This window comes from Ictidomys tridecemlineatus, chromosome 11 (genome assembly GCF_052094955.1).
Source record: "Ictidomys tridecemlineatus isolate mIctTri1 chromosome 11, mIctTri1.hap1, whole genome shotgun sequence".
Lineage (NCBI taxonomy): Eukaryota > Metazoa > Chordata > Mammalia > Rodentia > Sciuridae > Ictidomys > Ictidomys tridecemlineatus.
In genome coordinates this window covers 72206371-72228932 of record NC_135487.1, presented here as the reverse complement: position 1 = coordinate 72228932, position 22562 = coordinate 72206371, and the positions used below count along the sequence as shown (strand labels likewise).

Genomic DNA, 22562 nt, shown 5'->3' with positions numbered 1-22562 from the left:
TAGTACTTTTTGTGTTATTTTCTATTTCTTCTACTCTATTACCTCTACTGTTATGTTCACTTGAATTCAACAGCTCCATATTGCTGTCCTCTGGGATGCATTCTCTCCAACTGTGGTAGAGTCCCATGACTTTTATAAATGAAAACAATTCAAGAGTGAATCAAAACACATTGAAAACAAAAGCACATTTGGTTTGTAGTGAGATAGATTTAATTTCCAAACTCAATATTGGTCTGGCAATTTTGTTACTCCTTTGCCTCCCTCCTCTGAACTTCCCTCCATGGCACATGCTCATGCATCTCATGTTTGATTTCCACGTATCTCAGTGCCTTTTCATTTCCCTCCAAACTCAGAAAAAAATACACAAAATAAATAAAAAGATTAAAAACAACAATAAAAACGCAAAAAAAAAACCTAATCTAGGCTCACATGGATTAAAAAGAGAATTGTTTTCTTCCAGAAAAAATTGATCACCAGCATTTCTTAGCATTTTCTTATATTTCTTGGCATTTTTATTTGAACTTTTTTCCTCTCCTGAAAACTTCTCTTATTTAAGGTGGTAACTGTACTGATATAAATACAGTCATTTACTTCCACTTTTTAGTAAATAGGCTTAAAGAGTATAGTGAAATGTCAATGTGATAGCCAATTACAGGGCTGAGTGATTGGAAATTAAACTTACCTCACTACAAACCCAAATGTGCATTTGTTTTCTATGTGTTTTGACCTACTCTTCCATTGTTTTCTTTTATAAAAGTCATGGGCTCTACCAGAGTGGGAGAAAATGCATCCCAGAGACACCACAGGCTGAGTTGTAAATGGCAGAGCAGCAGTTATGTGTGTGGCTCAAACACAGTAAATATTCAAAGCTGTGTCAGAGATTTGGCTGTTTTGAAAGCACTAAAGATGCTATCCGGATAGAACCTGGGAACAACATATAAAATGCTATCATTCATATAGATACACATGTTAACACTATTCATGAGGAAATCCAAAACCTCAAAGTTGTTCCCTCCCACATTAGTCACCCCAAAGCATCAGAGTTTGTAAACTCAGATTATCTCTATCCAGATTTGGTTTATATAACTTCTGTTTTTATAGATAATTGGTGTAGATTATAATTGGCAGTTTCCAGATCTTTCTAATCTAAATATAATCTTTCTTCTGCTACATGTAAGTCAGGCAGCCAGAATTCTACTAATATAAAATGCCAAGATTGCATTAGAAGTAGATTAGAATGGAAAAACACCTGGAATTCGAGTGTCTAAACTCATGAAAACACCTCTAGTGAGGCTTATACTAGACACATTCCCTGACTTCCATGCCCTTACGGCTGTGCCATTTGTGAAGGTAAACTGTGACTTCCTACTTTTACTTTCAAGCAGCAGTTATTGTTTTAAATTGTCTTTCATCAAAAGGATTGACAGGGCTTTGGCCATAAAAAAAGGAGGGAGAATTAATTTTTATTGTTGTCAAAATCAGCAACAACAACAAAGAAATTCACAGTTTGTGTAGTCTGCTAGAACAAAAAATCCAGAAGTTTTCATTTTAAGATATCCATAAAAAATAAGGTCAAACAGATTATAAGTTTTTAGCTTCTATATAAATTTTTAGCTTTCTAAAATGGTAGAAAACTCTCCTTAATAGCATGACAAGTCAGAAAAGCAAGTATTTTCTTATGTCTCTGTAGCTTAAAAATATTTTGCCAGAGATTCCTCAGGTTATAGGAGTTAAAACACAGAAGTAGAAAGTAAGTAATTAAACATTAATATTTGTCTTCCACTCATTTCGCCAGTCAGAAAATGATCATGGTTTGAAGTTTTATTTCAATCAAGGAATTTATTAAGTAAAAAACACTTCAAAAAGTATAGCTCTAAGAAGTAAAAACATCTGCTATTTGTTGGATAATGCTACACAATGGCCTAGACATATTTAATGCTATGCAGTTTGGACATGGACCTAAATAAGAGAAAAACAAAAATTTATATTTAGCAATTAATGGAATTAAATAATCAAGCTAGGAAGATAAGAAGGAACATAAGTAAACCAAAATCCAGTGGGATGAATTAGATGCAAAGAATCAGTAGGTAAGATTCAGGAAATAAATTTTCTATATCCATCAAATATTTACAAACAAGCAATGGATCTGATAGCAGGCGTAGGACCTACTTTACTGTGGTGCTCTTTGTTACTTCTTTTTAAATTTTGTTTTTTAATGTCTTCAGAAACTTAGGCCAAGCTGAGGAACAGTTATGTTTTCAGGTTCAGTAAGCAAAATGGCTTTCTCTGCTTAAAGACTAGAAACTGCTGCCCATCCCACCTCTTCCCTTGCATCCCAGACATGACCTCAGAGACCTACATGCCAGGTCCTGTGTGCCTCATCAAGAACATGAAGGGGCAGCTAGTGGTCAGCCAGGAAGCCCTGCAGATCCTGTCGGCCATCATGCAGCCCATGGTGGTGGAGGCCATCGTGGGCATCTGCAACACAGGCAAATCCTCCCTGATGAACCAGCTGGTTGGAAAGAAAAAGGGTGAGTGCCACCAACAGAGCTCTGCTGAGCCCTCTGTCCACTGCACTAAGGGTGTCCAGCATGGGGATGGAGGGGAGAAAGTTAGAGTCACAGAGGGACAGAGAGAACCAATGTTTGGGCCATAGCAGGGCCTTTTAATTGGAGAGATAAAAGGCAGGTTTCTGTCCCTGACATATAACCTGTTTTTTAAAAAGGTTGACCTTAGACAATGTCTCTCTGTGAGAAACACAATATATTCTCCTCATAAGGAATAAGATATCAATGAAATAATTTCCATATATGTAATTATAAACTTTAAAAATTTTACTTGTGTATTATTATAAAAAACATTTCCCACTTATGGAATTTGACTTTATTTCCCCATTTCTCTATTGTAATGGAGATCAACACTCGTATTTTCTGCTGTTTCCTTATCTTGCTTTCCTTAAACCCTAACTCAATTATCAAGAAATACCCAATTTCTAGATCCCCTTCTCTGTGACGACCCCCTGCACTCCCCTCTGCAGGCTTCTCTGTGGGCTCCACGGTGCAGTCTCACACCAAGGGAATCTGGATGTGGTGTGTGCCTCATCCTGAGAAGCCAGGCCACACCCTAGTTCTGCTGGATTGAAGGCCTGGGTGATGTAGAGAAGGTAAGGACAGAGGATTCTTTTATGATTAAACTCCTTATCACTGAACACACTTTGCACAAGTTATTTTTCATTTTGTTTTTGTTTGTATAAATTTGTACTTCCACTTGACTATACTGCCTCCCATTTATTATTTTTATTTTTAATAGTGTTTGGAAGCCTGAAATGAGAAAATATATTTATAATCTACAATCATTACTAGGAAAAATACACTGATATTTTGCTTAGTAATTCCCAGATGCATAAAAATGGTGCTAATAAAATCACATTACAGGCCTGGTTCTTCACTGAATATGGTTAGTAGTGGGCACAGGGTGAAATGAACTTCTCTTCAAACCAGGACTCTGGCACGTTAGCTCTCTGACACTAACAGAAGAATGAGTTTCCCTAAATCTTTTATAATCTCTTTTGTCTTATCCAACTCATCATTGGAAAAGTAGACAAATGGATCCTGGGTCTTTTCTAGTTATATTCTAATAAGAATTCAGCCACCAGTTCAGACAAAAGAGTGCACTGGATTTGTACCACTTGACCATTCCCTAAATATTCCTACCATAACTAATAACAAGTTACTCAAATGAAGTCACTAAACTCAGACTTGGGAAGAGATGTACACAGTTGGCTCTTATGAGCTGTTTTTTGCACATAACCAAACATTCTCTTCAATGTCTGCTGTTTGTTTTTTATGTTTTGATTTCGATTTGTACTTGTGATTTACCAAGATGTAAAATGGTAAGCCAAAATTTCAGCTTCGGTTTCCTCATCTACAAAATGGAGATATTAATTATGAGCATTAGATTTAGATAAGATCTACTGTGAACCCCTGTGGATAATAATTATTCAACGAAATAGATATTTGTGTTGTGCACATAGGTCAGTTTTATTTTGATATCTGGAAAACCTTAATTTTAACTACTCTGGTTCCCCCATTAACTTTGACTACACCATTTGCAGTTATCTAATGGTAGTTATAAGAGGGACTTGGGAATTAGAAATGTATAAAATTATAAATGAGAAAGTATGAAATTATAAATGAGAAAGTTATGCAAGTTCACATGTCTGACAATCACTTGTGTTTTCCCTGCTTAACACTGTATATCAGGATTCTATTTTTAATGATTGTGCATTTGGAAATGTCATTTGATATGACTTCAATTTATTCTGACTTCTAGGATGTTGATCAGAATGATACCCAGATCTTTGCTCTGGCAATCCTTCTGAGCAGCACCTTTGTATACAATGACCAGGGGACTATTGACCTACTGCAGTATCCTTTTGTGGTTCAAGATGGCACCAAAGCCACAGAGAACACCACTCATCAGCTGCAGATCTCTGAGATTTTGTAAATATACCAAAATAAAAATGAGTAGACACATTACGGTACAGTATACTACAGTAAAGAGCCCTCATATTTTCTGATGACAAAATTTGATTGTTTTTTGTCCGCCAAATTGAAAATTCAGGTTTGGGGAACATGGAATCAAATATGGGCTTAGATGCTGTGCTACTTCTGCTGATTTCCTTAATCAACTCAGCAATGTGACAGAACTGACAGATCTACTCAGGGCAAGGACATCACCTGACATTGGAGTGGGAGATGCTGATGACAATGTAAGTTTCTTTCCAGACTTGGTGTGGATTCTAAGAGACTTCTACTTAAGCCTGGAAATAGATGGACAACTCATGACAGCAGATGAATACCTGGAGAATTCAGTGAAGACAAAGCAAGATAATTGGACTTCGGTTTTTGGGAAGAGTAAGAGAAGTAACCCAAAATATAATCTCTTTTGGGTAGAAGGCTAAATGTATAGTTTTCTATATTTATTTACCTGTTTTACAGAATAAACAATGAATATTATTAATTTTCAATGAACTCATGGGTTCAATGTCAAATTTTGTTACTCCCTTATTTTTAGGAAAAAGTTCTTTCCTTTTTCTGATTAGACACACTTAATCTGGTTGCCAAGGGTTTATGAAGACATTAACTGGGGAACACCAAGGAAAAGGACATGTTCTCCAGGACAATGTATTAAAGTGAGTATAAATTCTAAAGAAAATAAATCCTGTTTTTCCTTCTCCAGATAGCAAAGAACGCAAACTTTCAATTTGCCCCAGTTGTGTATTCAGAAGTTCTTTCCAACAAAGAAGTGCTTTGTCTTTGACCCACCCACTCACCAGAAGAAGGTCTCCCAGCTAGAGACACTGCAGGATGTGAGCTGAGTCTTGAATTTGTGCAACAAGTGGCAGAATTCTCTTCCCACATCTTTACCAAGTCCAAGATCAAGACCATTCTAGGAGGCATCAAGGTCAATGGACCTCGTATCTTTTCAAGGATTTGCTTTCTACTCAATATAATGCCTAAGAGACAAGTAAGAGGATCCTTAATGTGTCATCATGGAGAGATGCATAAGCAATTACCACTGTGCAAATCATATGTACCATGTTTGTAAACTTATAGTGAATGTGAAACATATTTCTAGTATTTGTTTTAGTAATGCCTTTGAAGTTGCATGAAGTAGGAACATGAAGATAAGATGAAGTTAAAGATGTTGTATCCATCAGCCTTCCACTGTTGACCTAGATTAGGCCATACGCGTTGGCAGCATTTGTTTCACAAATATATTAGATTCTTACAGTATGTCATAATCTTTGAAGGCACAAATTAAAAAATATATATATATATATATATATATATATATATATATATATATATATATATATATAAAATGGTAGGCCCCATACCAGCTTAATTATATGTGTGTGTGTGTTTTGTGTGTGTGTGTGTGTGTGTGTGTGTGTATATAGTCAGCCTCAGCAATTTAGTGTGGTACTAAGCAGCTAGATGAGATCCTGTCTCAAAATAAAACATAAAAAGTGCTTGGATGTGCCTCAATGCTTAAGCACCCTGGGTTCAATGTATTATATATAATACATATATATTATGAATATGTATGACATTTGTATGATCACCAGTTTATTTCTTCACATAGGATTAAATAATCACATACATCTAGACATTTTTCCTGTTTTTATTCTTTGACTCCTGCTTTGTTTTCCAAAGAAGGAAATACCTGCCTTCTTAATCTCACCACTTCCCAAAGAAATTTGTCTGGGACACTTGGATCCTATTCAGAATGCTGAAAATTTTGGGGTAATACATTGTTCAATGAATGCTCTCAGAATTAATTGATATAGATCATAGACTCTCTGCAAATAATACTAGCATCTCTTCCTCTGTGCAGGTCTAGAGAGCCTGGTGCTGACCTATGTCAACACTATCAACAGTGGGGATCTGCCCTGCCTGGAGAACACAGTCCTGGCCCTGGCCCAGAGAGAGAATGCAGCTGCAATAAAAAAGCCGTTGCCCACTATGACCAGCTGATGGGCCAGAAGGTGCAGCTGCCCACAGAGACCCTCCAGGAGCTGCTGGACCTGCCCAGGGCCAGTGAGAAAGAGGTCATAGAATCTTCAAAAGAACTCTTTCAAGGATGAGGACCAAAGTTTTCAGAAGGAATTACAGGTAATTATTTATTTTTCTCATTCAATGGCATTAGGGTTAATAAAAGGAAGAATATTGCTATGAATGATACAATAGGATTTGTTTAAGAAAAGCATTTCCTTCTAGATTGGAAAATAATGATAGTTATTAATGTGCATGATATACTTTCATTCTGAAAACAAAAAAAAAATTGTAGATACTTTGGGCCCTTTAGAGTCTGAATATTTCACGTAGGCACACAGCTCACATTTAATATCCATGGGATCAATTTGACTGATTTCATTCCTTTAAAACATTTGCAGAATATTATTTTATTTTTCATTAATCAATCAGAGAAAACTGTCCTTTGGATCTACTAAATTACAATCATGATTATCAGAATAAACTGACATCATTCCAACTAATTATTCACATCTATTTTCTGCTTGAAGGTAAGAAAAGACTGAAACAAGAAGTGTTGAAAATCAGTAGGCTGCATTTAAAATGAGGGCTTGAATCTAGGAGTCTGCTGTCATCAGATCACATAGAAGCAGAAATGACAAGAGAGGAGTTTGGCGATATTTCATAGCAAAAAGTAAATATTTTTTATAGCCACTTGTCTTTGCAACTTTTTCAGGTTTGCTGGGAAGGGTATAATCTTGCTTATATTCCTTGAAGTTCTAGGAAAAAGAGAGTCTTTAAAATATATATTTCAGAAGTACTGAGGTTTGGCTAACATCTCTGTATGTTCTTGTCCCTTTGAAGATCCTTCTAGATACAAAGCAGAAAGACATTTGTAAGCAGAACAAGGAAGCCTCTTTAGATCATTGTTCAGGATATTTTTGGTCCTGAGGAAGAAGCAGTGAAGCAGGAGGTTTATTCTAAGCCAGGAGGCCATAATCTCTACCTTCAGAAGACAGAGGAGCTGAAGGCAAAGTACCATCAACAGCCCAGGAAAGGAATACAGGTATCCCTGGTTCTGTCTATTAATTATGGGAATTGCTGGGGCCTCTCTAAAAAGCCATTGAGGACAGAAGAAAGGAAATACCTAGAGGAACAAAGATGAGATTGATGTCTCTACCTCAGACTCACTCTGAAACTGAATAAGAATGCATGGGAATTTTGTGCCTGGTGTTTAATTTTAAGTGTGGACACATTCCAGAGTTGAAACAGTGTCAGCAGTTCTCCTGCTTCCTTTTGATGTTCCAGAACCTTCTTCATCATTGTGCTCCATTTTCCTGACTATTGGCTTTATTTTTAAATAGGTTCGCCCCACATGACAACAAGGAGATATCACTGGGTCTAAGCTGAATCATCCTTAAGGCCCTAATCTTCTGGGTACAGAGCATGCATTTCTTTCCCAGCACCCATATCATCCTTTAAAACACTCAAGTTGCAGTATTTTTCCTCCTGTGCACACATTTTTTTTCCTCTAGTGGCCTTGGGTGCTCTGATTGGCCCAGCCAGGTTTGGGACCCCACCTGTGGAGAGGCTTGGTGGACATCTCCATCAGGTGCAGGAAGAGCACCTTCTAAGAGGAAAAGATGATTGATGCAACAAAAAACATGATTTTATCTCCTTGCCAATCACAACTGCCAAGTTCTAACTGCATGTTTTTGAGGTTCCTAGGCTAAGAAAGCTCTGCGAAACTATTTAAACTCCAAAGAGTCTGTGACTAATACTGTTCTACTGACAGACAAAGCTCTCACAGCCAAGGAAAAGGAGATGAAAGGTGAGAAGAGAACAGAAACAAAGTAAGAGAGACAAAAAAAAAATGTCCAACAATTTGAAATTCATGTGTCCTGGCCCAGCTGAGATCATTCAACTAGAGCAAGACAGGCAAAGAGGCTTCTTATCCCCACAGGTGGTATCTGAGTATGGCAGGATCAGGTGCAATATGGTTATCTTGAAGGAAAAACAGTGCCAGGGAATTTTCTCTGTGGGTTGGAGCAATAATAAATAAGAGTGGGAAGCCCAAGGGTGGGGCAGAGCAGTCCTCGAGGGTTTTACCTTTTCTTCTTTCTCTTTAGAGGCAAGTGTGAAAGCAGAGGCTGCCAAGGCTGAAGCAGAAAGTTTGGAGGCGATTCGTACGCAGAACCAGCAAATGATGGAGGAGAGGGAGAGACTCCATCAGCAGCAAATAAGACAAATGGAAATAGAAAGAGCACAAATCCAGAGGGAGCAGGAACGTCTGCTCCAGGTATTGATCAATTGTTGCATCTCAGGATTGTGTTTGTGTCCCCTCTCTATAAGGATGAGAGCATGAAACAGTGGCCATGGGGCAGATGCAGACTGCCATGGTGGCTCAGGGTGGGGTCTGTGGAACCAGACTGATGGGTGTGTGCATCAAGCTCCACCTTTACCAAATGCATGGTTTAAGCACATTCTCTATTTCCTCTGTGCCTGTTTTCCTCTTGTACAGAATGGAAATGGTGATAGTACATATTTACTTAAATACATGAATATGTGCATTTAGAATGGTGTTTGGCATAGAGTAAGAATATAAATTATTAAAGTAAGTTGAGGCATTTCTGTCCCACAGTGATTAGCCTTTTCTGTTAATTTGTTAATTCCTCTGGAAAATCCTTTTCCCTGATCATACCTGTTACATCAATTTCATCTTGCACTGTCTTTGCTCTTGTCCTTGCTTTGGTCATCTCTGGTTTGGATGGTCTTGAACTCACAGTGTTTGTTTCACCAAGTCCTTCAGTTTATCATCACTCAATAAGCAGGAGTTCTTTTATCCTAGCACTAATCAAAGCCCTCTGCATCCATTTTCTCATCTTATCTATTTACTATGAAGCAGATTATTGTGGCCCCAGTTTTAAATAAGGTAAGTGATGCCCCGAGGAGATAACTAAATGCCAGTATCCTACAGCCATGTGAGTCATCAACGCTGCCTTTCCAGTGAGTGGGATCCCAGTGTCACTGCTCCTGAGAACCTGGTGGGGAATGTCTATGCTAGCCTTCTTTAGTCATACAATATTCCAACCTTCTCCCTGGCTTACCATGCAACCTGTGGGTACCCATTTTTCAGTAACTGCCCCAGGGTATTTTGGGGATTGCAGCTTTTTCCTGAAGGGCATTAAGGGTAAACTTTAGTGTTTGACCTCCTCAGTTTTTTCTTGGTCTTCTTCCTCAAAAGATGTTGACCTAAAAAATGTGCCTCTTCTAAACTCAGATACCTCCATGACCGATGTCAGCTGGACATTGTGCTTTTGTGTCAGTTTCTTCTCTTACAAACACAATCAATATTTTTTTAAAAATTTGGGGAAAGAGAGATCAAGATGTGACCAAGATTACTCAAGGAAAATGTGTATAGTGTATGTGGGAAGGGAGCCTTGGGATGGAATTCTAAAGTCAGCAACATTTCAGAGACTGGATGTTTCTGGAAGCAGAGAAAGAGAAATGTGAACAACTGTAGAAGTAGGCTGGACCTACATGAGTAGAAGAGAAATTCGGGAACTGTCTCTTGTTTCTGTAGTTTAAAGGAAGTAAGGACAGGTCAATGGTTTTTTACCAGGGAATCAGAATGAAGTGACCTTGCTTTTTTTGCTAAGTTTTATTGTTTTTATTTATTACTTCTTAGGAACTGGGTGGCACTATCAGAGTGTTCCCTGCAGGTGAAGTCACGAGGTTTCATGATCAGATCCAGCATCTCCATGGTAGTAGTGAGTGATTCGAGTATCATACTTTGACATACTGAAAACATCAGAATTTCTTATTTCTTTTCACTGAAAACACAAAGATATAAGAAACTATAAAATGTGTGACTATCAATATTTAAACAATCCCAAAGACAAGACAAATAAGTCAGGTGATTAAAACAAGCCTCTGGTGGTTAGATAATAAATCCTCCAAGACACAAATTTGATACCAGGTTATTGGTTATAATGAAAAAAAACTCCTTAAATAAATTTTGTCATGTGTAAGTGCATTAAAGATGGCCAGGTGATAAGAATTTGTGCTCTCAATAGGCAAAATTAACATTGATAAAATAATAGCATCGCTGAAGGCAATCCACAGATTCAATGCAATCCAAATCAAAATATCAATTACATTCTTCAAAGAACTAGAAAAACAGTTCTATAAGTTCATATGGAAGAACAAATAACCCAAAGTATGCAAAGCGATTCTGAGCAATAAGAACAATCCCGGAGGCACCACAACACCCAACTTCAAATTATACTAAAAAAAATATAGTAATAAAAAATTCATGGTACTGGCATAAATACAGACGTGAAGACCAGTGGAATAGTATTTAAGACATAGAGACAAACCCACAGATAGAGTCAACTCATCCTTGACAAACAGACCAAAAACATGTTGAAGAAAAGACAGCGTTTTCAGCAATGGTGCTGGGAAAACTAGATATCCACATATAAAATGAAATTAGAGCCATATCTATCACCCTACACGAAAGCCAATTCAAAGTGGATAGAAAAAAACTCAGAATTAGACTACAAACTGTGAAACTGATAGAAGAAAACATAGGTCTACACCCTAACACATCTTCCTTAATAAGACCTCTAAAGCTCAAAAAATAAAAACAAGAATCTATAAGTACTATCGTATCAAATTAGAAAGGTCCTACGCAACAAAGGAAACAAGATTGTGAAGAGAGAGTCCACAAAATGGGAGAAAAATTTTGCCAGTTACTCTTCTGACAGAAGATTAATACCCAGAACATATAAATAACTCAAAAACTATACATCAAAAAGCAAATTATCCAATCAATAAATGATTCAATGAACTGGGCAGATATTTCTCAATAGAAGAAATGCAATAATTATATGAAAATGTCATCATCCTTAGTAATCAATACATCCTTAGTAATCAATACATCCTTAGCAATGCAAATCAAAACTACACTAAGAAAAAAATTACACTGAGTCTTCACCTCACCTTAGTTAGAAATGGGACTTACTCAAACTAAAAAGTTTTTTCTCAGCAAAAGAAACAATAAGAGAGGTAAATAGGAAGCCTACATCCTGGGAACAAATCTTTACTCCTCACACTTCAGATAGAGCCCTAATATCCAGAGTATACAAAGAACTCAAAAAAAAAAGTAGACAATAAGATAACAAATAACCCAATCAACAAATGGGCCAAGGACCTGAATAGACACTTCTCAGAGGAGGACATACAATCAATCAACAAGTACATAAAAAAATGCTCACCACCTCTAGCAGTCAGAGAAATGCAAATCAAAACCACCCTAAGATACCATCTCACTCCAGTAAGATTGACAGCCATTATGAAGTCAAACAATAACAAGTGCTGGCGAGGATGTGGGGAAAAGGGTACACTTGTACATTGTTGGTGGGACTGCAAATTGGTGCAGCCAATTTGGAAAGCAGTATGGAGATTTCTTGGAAAGCTGGGAATGGAACCACCATTTGACCCAGCTATTCCCCTTCTGGGTCTATTCCCTAAAGACCTAAAAAGAGCATGCTACAGGGACACTGCTACATTGATGTTCATAGCAGCACAATTCACAATAGCAAGACTGTGGAAGCAACCTAGATGCCCTTCAATAGACAATGGATTAAAAAAATGTGGCATTTATACACAATGGAGTATTATTCTGCATTAAAAAAATGACAAAATCATACAATTTGGAGGGAAATGGATGGCATTAGAGCAGATTATGCTAAGTGAAGCTAGCCAATCCCTAAAAAACAAATGCCAAATGTCTTCTTTGATATAAGGAGAGTAACTAAGAACAGAGTAGGGAAGAAGGGCATGAGAAGAAGACTAACATTAAACAGGGATGAGAGGTGGGAGGGAAAGGGAGAAGGGAAATTCCATGAAAGGAGACCCTCAGGGTTATACAAAATTACATACAAGAGGAAGTGAGGGGAAAGGGAAAAATAATACAAGGGGAGAAATGAATTACAGTAGAGGGGGTAGAGAGAGAAGAGGGGAGGGGAGGGGGATAGTAGACGATAGGAAAGGCAGCAGAATACAACAGACATGAGTATGGCAATATGTAAATCAATGGAAGTGTAACTGATGTGATTCTGCAATCTGTATATGGGGTAAAAATGGGAGTTCATAACCCACTTGAATCAAAGTGTGAAATATGATATATCAAGAACTCTGTAATGTTTTGAACAACCAACAATAAAAAAAGAAAAAGAAAGAAAGAAAAGAAAAGAAAGAAAGAAAGAAAGAAAGAAAGAAAGAAAGAAAGAAAGAAAGAAAGAAAGAAAGAAAGAATTTCAACTATCAACAATATAAGTAATAATAAAAGCTGGCCAGGTGTGAAGGAAAAGAAAAATTTATATATTTTGATGTGCTCATAAATGAGTACAATCATGGAAATCAGAATTGCATTGCCTCAAAAGACTAGGAAGAGAATCACCATAAGATCCAGCCATTGTACTCCTTGATATTTATCCTAAAGAATTGAAATTAGCATGCTTATAGCAGTGTAATTCACAATAGCCAAGTTATGGAACATATTTAGGTATTGGTCATCAGATGAATGGATAGAAATTGTGGTAAATAAACAAGTGGAGTTTTACTCACAAACATAAAGGATGGAATTTTACCATTTGCTGATGAATGTTTGGAACTGGAGAATTCATGGTAAGTGAAATAAGCCATACTCAGAAACTCAAGAGTTGAATGTTTTCTCTTACATAGGAAAGAAAGAGAGAATAAAGAGAATCTCTTGGTTATAAAGGGAGAACAGTAGAGTTGAAGAAGGTGGTATAGGGGAAGTCAGGAGGGCAGGGAGATGCCCAACAAAATAAATTTAGAGGAAGGAAAAATTGGGGGCTCATGGTTTCAGAAATCTCAATCCAAACATGACCCACTCCATTGCTGTGGTCCCAACGTGAGGCAGAACATCAAGACAGAAGAGTGTGGCACGGGAAAGTTGCTCTCCTTATGGCAGCCAGAAAGTGAAGAATGGGGAGAAGAGCCACAGGGAACATGAACCTTTACAAAACATGCCCCCCAGTAAGCTACATCTTCCTTCCATGCCCTACCTGCCTACAGTTGGCACCCAGTCTATTCAAACAGGATGGACCGACTAATCAAGTTACAGCTCTCATAATCCAATGATTTCAGCTCTAAATTTTCCACAGGAACTTTTAGGGGAACAGTTCATATCCAAATTATAACAAGGAGGAACTGGGGAATTAAATAGCTAAGCTATGCTATGTGCATGTATGATCATATAATAATGAATCCATTTTTATTCATGATATAATGCACCATTAAAAAAAATAAAGAGAAAAGAGACCAGTGGGGTATAGGATAAGGATCCAGGGGAGAGGGGTGTGAAGGGAAAAGGAAAATACTGGGAACAAAATGAAACAAAGTGTTATGCACACACATGAATACACCACAACAAACCCCAATATTATGTGTAATTACACTGCAGTAAAAAAAAAGCTTTACAAAAAGATCTTCCAAAGAACCAATCTGCAGCTTTGGAAGGTCCTGCTCTGTGAAACAGTGGGAACAGCAATGGCTAAGTTGTACAGCAGACTCTGGCCTTGAAATGAGATTGGGACAGAATCCTACCATTCCTCATGCCTTATTCATAGAAGGTTATCAGGTCCTTTTCCTTCTCTGGGTCATCCCACACTCTAAACCCCACAGACTTTATAATTAATACCAACCCCTTAACAAATGCTTGCTTATTGATTCACAGATAAATCTCTGAAATCACTACCTGTCCAGGTGATTCACAGAGCTCCTTAGTCACCCCTGGTTATAAACTGGGATCAACATCCAAACACACAACATGTTGTTTATTGTGGAATCAGCTGAAGTAAATTACAGGAATAAATAACATTGTGCACAAGTTCCCAATTGCTATTGTCATCTCTAATTTTTGAGCAGGATAAATCCCCTTTTCTGGCTCTAGTGGCTGCCATAACCCTGGTTTCTCTCCCAGTCTGAGGCCCAGTACAATTCCTCATTCCAGGCAAACTTTTCTACCTAAACACCATTATGTAAATGGTTATGTAAATTACTGATCTTTGCTAAATCGAACCCTTACATGTCAGTGTTGTACATAGTTATTTCATATTAAATAAATAACAAATGGTCTAACAAGTTAGTAACCTCTTGAATAGCCATATGCAAAATATTGTAGAAGTTATCCAGAAATTGTGTCGTCAAATGCATCTTTTCCTAGTTAAGTGGAAAACTCTTTATTTCTATCTTATGTGTATTTGTATTATTTAAAAAATCACTTCATTGAAAATAAATTTATAATACAAAAAACTCAATACAATTAAAAAATAGCCACTAATCCCTTCAATTAGCTGACAATTCCAAAAAGTAGAGTATATATTCTTTCAAAGTTTTATCTTGATAGATTTGTGAGTACTTTTTACAGATGAAATCACACTAAATGGATCTAAAAGTAAATCATTCTTAAACAATATTTCCAAATTTATCTTCAGACAATAAATTCACTTTATCTAGAAACAATATTGACAGGTAGAAAAATTCAGTTTCTTTACATATAAACTTCACAAAAAGATTCAGTTTTCCCTGGAAATATATTTGGTTTGCTTGAAAGAAAGATTTTATTGGTCTGAAAGAAAAGCAACTGATTTCCTGTTATTATTCCTGTTTCAAAGCAGCCCAGCCCTGCTTTCACTTTCAATCTCACTTACAAGGGGAAATGTGTCCTAAAATGGACCCTAGAATTATTTCATGGAAGTCTGGGGATTTCTTAATTGTTATCATTTACAAAAACAACAGGAAGCAGATAGCCTAAAAAAGTTAAAGAAGGTGAGATGAGGCAAAATTGGTGAGTCCTTATCAGTTTTTCTCAAATCAGGATTAACCATTGATACACAGAGTAGAAGGATTCAAATATGAGCCCCTATTAAAGACAGCCTGTGTAAGAATCTTATTTTGGGGTTGGGCTTTAAATCAATGATTCAAAAATGACTGTCCACATCATATTCATATTCTCTCTCTCTCTCTCTCTCTCTCTCTCTCTCTCTCTCTCTCTCTCTCTCTCTCAGCACTAATGTGTTCTGAAAGCTTTGGAAGAATGATTGTAAGTAGGAAAAATGTAAATGAATAGCTTTTATCAAATAGTCTTATTGACTATTACTAAAGTCAACATTTAAAAACTTCTTAATCTGTAATTGATCATCTCTGACAAACTTCAAAAACATATATGAGGAGCACTTTTGGAGTACAGGTTAACAACAATCTACTGAAGTATTTCACTACCCAAAATCATATGTCACAGACCACAGGGGGAGACTAAAATATCTCTTTTTAGATTCCATGAGTAGGATCTTGGAACTAACAGAGAAGATGTTCTTTCCAGTTATTATCACTGAATCTGTTACTCATGGAATGAGGAATGTCCCAGACTCAGGGCTATACTTACAATTGTGTGTCTGTCACCACAATTGATGTGACATAAGTAAAGGTTACTCTCTTATTGGTGTCAGAAAGACACAACCATCAGAGAAATTAACGTTTAATGAAATCAATGTTTAAACCTACATTTGCAATTAGAACTTGATATTCTGTAAACTCTCCTTAGGATGATTTCCACTTTCCCATCTACTCAACCAGCTCTGTCTGCCCTCAGATCACATGTAACCTCCAAGAGATACTTTGTCTAATTACCCAATCTTCCTTGTCTACAACCTCTTCCCCAGGGAGGCAAGAGATCCTATCAGGTTATAAGAATGACCTACCATATGGGGACAGACATCAGTATGTATGCACTGAAGGAGGGAAAAAAAACACTAAATGTGTGGAGCTGTTCTGTAGAAAATTCTCCCAATCAGCACACATGTAAAATTTTAAAGTGATGAATTGTTTATTGTCTTGGCCCACTTATTTTCTCTAGTTGTTTTATTTTTTTAAAAAAAAATCATTACTTATCAAATTATTACTGAACAAAAAGAAAAGTAAAAAGAATTGAAAATCATGAAAACATTTTTTTCCAACTATTATGCTACCCAAACAATGACTTCTAGGGAATAAGCACTTGAAATATTACAGTCTCTAGTTATCTTCTATGCCAAGGACCCTTAAGCCAATGATATAAGGTAATAAAGAAATGTTCATATGTCTGTCTTGGGAGGATCTAGGGAAGAAAATCTTCATGGAATTGCTGAAGCCTGAGTACTGGCAAATGTGTCCTTTCCATATTCTGTCACCTCATGCACCTTCTGCAACCCACTGGTGCTGGCCTGTCTGTTCTACAGAATCTTGAAAAACAAGGATTGCTATGACTTTTGATTTTGATGTCCTACTCAGGTTCACTGAGTCGGTGACCATATATCTAGCATGAGTCACATTTCAAGAAGAGCCTTATGCCTCCACTGATTTTTATCAAGCAGAGACCCAATACCAGTCTGGCCCTTATCTTTGGACATATACATAAAAGTTAAAAACAAAAAGATGCAAACAAATAAAAAACTATCTTCATACAGTAATTTCTTGGAATTTTTCTATTTTTTACAAAAGGAACTAAATCTACTTGTAATGCACACTGAAATATGTGGAAGGTGGATATTATTCACCTCTGTATCTCCAAAATGAAAAAAAAATAAAGTAAGGAAAATAATAGAAATTACATGATTTCTATGTTCAAATATGCTCCAAATGATGATTAATTAAAAATTAACTTTTGATACATAGAATTTATTTTATTTTGATGTCTATAATTTATTTTATTAATTATTATTTTAATTCTACATATTTATGGTGCACAGTAAGGCCACTAGATAGATACATGTATATAATGTGTAATCTTCAAATCAAGGTACATAGCAGACAAAAACATTATTATATATAAAACAACCAGTTTTCATTTGCTGACACACTCCCCAATGTCATTCATTCAGAAGTTTTCCAGTCATTCTTTTGATTGCCATCTAGTTAAGCCTTCTCCATTGCCAAGAGACACACCATATTCATTGGTACTCAACAAATTGCCTCATCCTCCTTGGTTTGCCCTCTATGAACGTTTTCTACAACATTCCAGAAATTGCCAAGGCAAAGAAAATCAGAAATGAGAATTTAGTCACCTGGCAAGACTGAATTGTTGGGGGAAGCTGCAACATTTTGGAAGAGAGGCAAGAAACTTTCTTAGCCAGTTTTTTAGTACAATAACATTGCATGGTAACACACAATATAAGTGAATGGATTATAAGAACTCCTACCTATTTCCTGCTCATGTAACTAAAATTGGCTACAGAAGGTAAGCTCTAGGTTCTGGATTAGGGTCAATTCTAAGCTCTGTGTCCTTTCCATTTGTACTCAACTTAAAAAAAAAATCTCAAAGTGAGATTTTTATTCCTTTCTGGGGTGCAAGTGGTATATAATAAGGCTGATAAGAATATGGAATGTCTTAAAAACTCTATCCTTTGCACTCACATTTCATTGGCAAAGTAAGATAGATAGTCAATTCAATTATTCCAGTGTGAAAATATAATCATTCTATGAGATCAAAGAGAAAACTCAATATTCAAAACTATTACACATAGAATTTGGCCTGATCAGTAATGGCTTGATGATATGTGAATGCAGCCAATAACTAATCTTTACCTTTTGTGGCTTGTTATGGTTTGGATGCAAGGTGTCCCCAAACAGCTCACAGGTAAGACAGTACAAGAAGGTTTAGAGGAGAAATTTTGGGGTTGTAAGAGCCTTAAACCAATTAGTGATTTAATCCCCTGATGGGGATTAACTGAGTGGTAACTGAAGTGATAAGGTGTGGCTGGAGGAGGTGGGAATTGGGGGCATGCCTTTGGGGTATACATCTGTATCTGGTGAATGGACACTCTCTCTGCTTCCTGATCTCCATGATGTGAGCTACTTCCCTCTGCCATACTCTCCCACCATGATGTTCAGCCTCACCTGGAGTCCCAAGAAATGGAGTCTCCTTCTAAGGACTAAGACCTCTGAAACTATGAGCCCTCAAAAAATTCTTCCTTCTCTAAAGTTGTTCTGGTCAATTTTACTTACAGCAGAAAAAAAGCCGATAAAAATATGGGCTCATGGAGGATTCTACTAAGTGACTAATCTTTGTGGAACCTTGCTTATGTCAGTTGCAAAATGACATCTGGAAGACCCAGGTACTCACCCTTGTTTCACTGGTCTTATTTTGGATGGTCTCTAAAGTAGTAGAAGACTAAGGTCAGGGGTCAAAGGGCTAACTATACTTGATTTGCCATCAGGCTACCTATCAAATAAGATTGAGGTAGATGATAATGGGATCATTGAGAATATATAATATTTAAACAGAGCACCCAATAACAACATTCTCATTCTAATGGCATTCAACATTGTGTATATTACACTAATTACTTGGTGAGGGGCACAAGGACTAACTGAGAGCAGCTCATTACCTTTAGAAGAAAAGAAGTCTCATTCCTTAAGATTTTCAGGGTCTCCTTCAACAGCTGGCTGCCCTAGAAATTATTGCTTTGTCTACAAATTCTCACCATTGTGATGATGACAGCTTAGGCTACAGGAGCAGAATGGGCAGCTGACAGGGAAAGGGAACACTAAAAAAAAAATTAGAAAAGGGGGAAAAATAGACTGGCCTGGAGGAGTCACCTTCACTCCCTAATCAGAGCAGGATCATGTCAGGCCACCAGTGCAGTTTCTCTTTCCCTCAAAGCCTACTGAAAACAGGAAAAAAGAGGAGAGTGTGGGGTCCAGCTGGCAGCCATGGGAGCCACGTGCTGTTGCAGGGACACACCCTGGTGCCAGCTGTGGAAGTGCTGCCCTCTGCTGCTCCATCTGGGAGGTCACTGCTTCACCACAGACCTCTGAAAGGAAGTAGAGGGAGGGAGGCAGGAGCGGGGGATTCCTGTTGTAGGCAGCTGTCCAGATCCCAGAGGCTTAGGGATCCAGCAGCACTGGATAAAAATCCCCGAGTCTGCTCTGGTGTTAGTCCTTGGAAAGCACCAGGGACAGACACATAGATGCTGAGGTCTTGTGTGTATCCTGTTTTCTCCTATCACATAGAAGCTATGAACAAACCCTCTCTGTTCATCTCTGTACCAAAGTGTCAATTTCAATTTTGTGAAATCTTTGGCCTCAAAAAATGAAAAGAAAGATCTGTGATTCCAAAACAATTTATTTCCCTTTTCAGTGGTACTGGGGAGGGCTTGGAGTGAGCATTTTCTAACAATTAAATCTGTTATCGAGTCACAAATTTAAAAGTTCTTCCACTTAAAATGAGCAATCCCTGACAGGTGGTGCAAGTGTGTAAAGGGGAGCTTCTGGGGATGACCTGGAGACAGTGCACATTGTCCGTACCCTCAATGGGCATCAGGTTCCACCCTCCAAGGACTTCTTACTGTCTGCAGAAGGATGAGGGGCTTTGCCAACAGGCTCTGTGCAAGTCAGTGAACCCGTTTCCTAGGGAACTCAGATTGCCCACGAGTGTCATGGTATGCTCAGGGATGCCGTCAGTCAACCCATCACAATGTGGTATTGTATCAACACCTGATTTAACCGTAGCTTCTTGGGCAGGGGAAATGTGTGCTGACCTGTGAGAAATGACAGAGAAACTTCAGATTCTAGGCCATGTGAACTTCCCCACAACCCCGAACCTCATCTCACAAACTGTTTCCTGCTTCTTCAGAAACTGTGAAACCTCAATGGTTCATCCAGGAAGAACTGAGTGAAGTTTCGATTTCAGTTCTATTCATCTTCACTTGTTTTTTTTTTTGGGGGGGGGGGTAGCTGTAATATCCTGTTTGTTTTCAGCTTCTAGGAAAAACGGTAGATTTTTGGAGGAGTCAGGTGCACAGGCAACTGAGAACCCGTCCTCTGAGTGCTGAGCCCTTGCCAGGTGAGTGAGCTGTGGAACTGGCTCCCCATGAACTTGTCAACTAAAAACATCAGTGAATTCCCCAATGCACACTCCACTCAGGGATTGCACTGGAGAGTGAAGGAAAACCATGCACGGCCACTGGGAGTGGTCACACGGGAATTTGTCACAAAAGGTTCTGTGCCCCCACCCCCAGCTTAGAGGTTCTCTTCTCTACAGAGGCAGCAGGGAGGGGAAGTGTGCTCCCTCCTTCTGTCCTCAGTGGTCTCCTGACTTATTCCTATACCTGCCCTCAACACAGTCCATGAGAACCTGCATTTTCTCTCATTTTCATGGAGGCCTTACCTTATGCCCTGCTTAGGTTTTTCTGAGAACCTGTCATTATCAGATCACAGTTGATTTTGTTTTGTTTATTATCTGTTTCTCCACTAGAATAGAGATCCTTGAGACAGGAATTAACATTCATTTAGTGCATTCTTTGATAATGGATCTCTTGAGCAGTATCCAGAACATGGCAAGGATTCAAAAAATATTATTTGACTTAATGAGAAGAAATTCTTTTGTAATGCCTAATAATAGTTCTAAACATTGCTCATCTCTTACTATTTTTTATTCTTTCTCCTTTTACCCCAAAATGTTAATATTCTCAGGGCTCTGTCATCAGTGCTTTGCTTTCCTCAATCTCTTCTCAAAAATCTCAGACAATGTGTTCTTCCTCCCTCTCCACATTGTTTTTTATTGGTGCATTACAGTTGTCAATAATGATGGGATTTGTTTTCACATAATTGTACATGCACATGATATAATAATATAATTTGGTCAAATTAACTCCCCAACACTCCTCTTGACCTCCTGAGTTTGACTTATTTTGCTTAACATAATGGTCTTATGTTCTATTCATTTTCCTGCAAAATTGTGGCTGAATATAGCTACAGTGTACACATATACCACATTCTCTTTATTTGTTCATTTGTTGATGGTTACCCAGGCTCGTTCCATAGTTTGGCTATTGTGAATTTTGCTGCTATAAACATGGTTATAGGTGTATCACTATAGCATGTTGACTTTAATTCTTCAGAGTGAATACGGAGAAGTGGTATAGTTGGCTCATATAGTGATTCCATGTCTAGTCTTTTGAGGAAACTTGATACTGATTTCCGCAGAGGTTGTACTTATTTACTGTCCCACCAACAGTGTAAAAGTGTTCTTTCCTCTCCACACCCTCTCCAGTATTTATTAGCATTTGTGTTCTTGATGACTGCCATTCTGAGTGGTATGAGATGAAATCTCAGTGTAGCTTGATTTGCATTTCCCTAACTGAAAACCATGTTGACCATGTTTTTGTGTATTTGTTGGCCATTTGTATTTCTTCTTTTTAGAAGTGTCTATTTGGTTTAGTTGTCCATTTATTTGCTTGTTTCTTAATTTATATATTTTGGATATTAATCTTCTGTTGGAAGTTTAGCTAGCAGAGATTTTTTCCCCATTTTTTTTTTTTTAGGTCTTTTTCTTCACATTCTTGTCTCCTTTTATGGGCAAAAGCTTTTTTTTTTTTTTTTTTTTTTTTTTTTACATTTTATGTCATCCCATTAATTAACACTTCACCTTATTTCCTGAGCTTTAGGGGCCCTATTGAGAATGTCATTGTTTGTGTCAATATACTGAAGTGTTGACCCTATGTTTCTTCTAGGAGTTACATAGGTTATAGTCTTATTCTTAGGTCTTTGATGCATTCTTAGTCAATTTTTATGAAAGGTGAGAGGTAAGGGTATAGTTTCAATCTTACTATGGGTAATCAGTTCTCCAAGCACTGTTTGTTAACAAGACTGTCTTTTTTCCAAGGTGTGTTTTTGGTGTGTCAAGGCCCAGATGACTGTATTAGTATGTGTTTGTTTCTGTCTCTTCTAATCTGTACCATTGTTCTATGTAGCTGCTTTTATGCTTGTAAAATGCAGTTTTTTTTTTACTATAGCTCTGTCATATAATGTAAAGTCAGGTATTATGATGCCTCCAGAATTGCTTTTTTTTTTCATTTGCTTACAAATGTTTTGACTATTCTGCTATTCTGGCTCTTTTATTCTTTTTAATTAATTTTAGGACTTTTTTTCCCTAGTTCTCTGTAGAATGTC

The 22562-nt window shown here is 37.5% G+C and overlaps 1 pseudogene; it reads left to right on the top strand.

The window, feature by feature from the left end:
- Window positions 1–2341: 2341 nt before the first annotated feature.
- Window positions 2342–9831, top strand: LOC106144653 (guanylate-binding protein 5-like; annotated as a pseudogene).
- Window positions 9832–22562: the final 12731 nt, after the last annotated feature.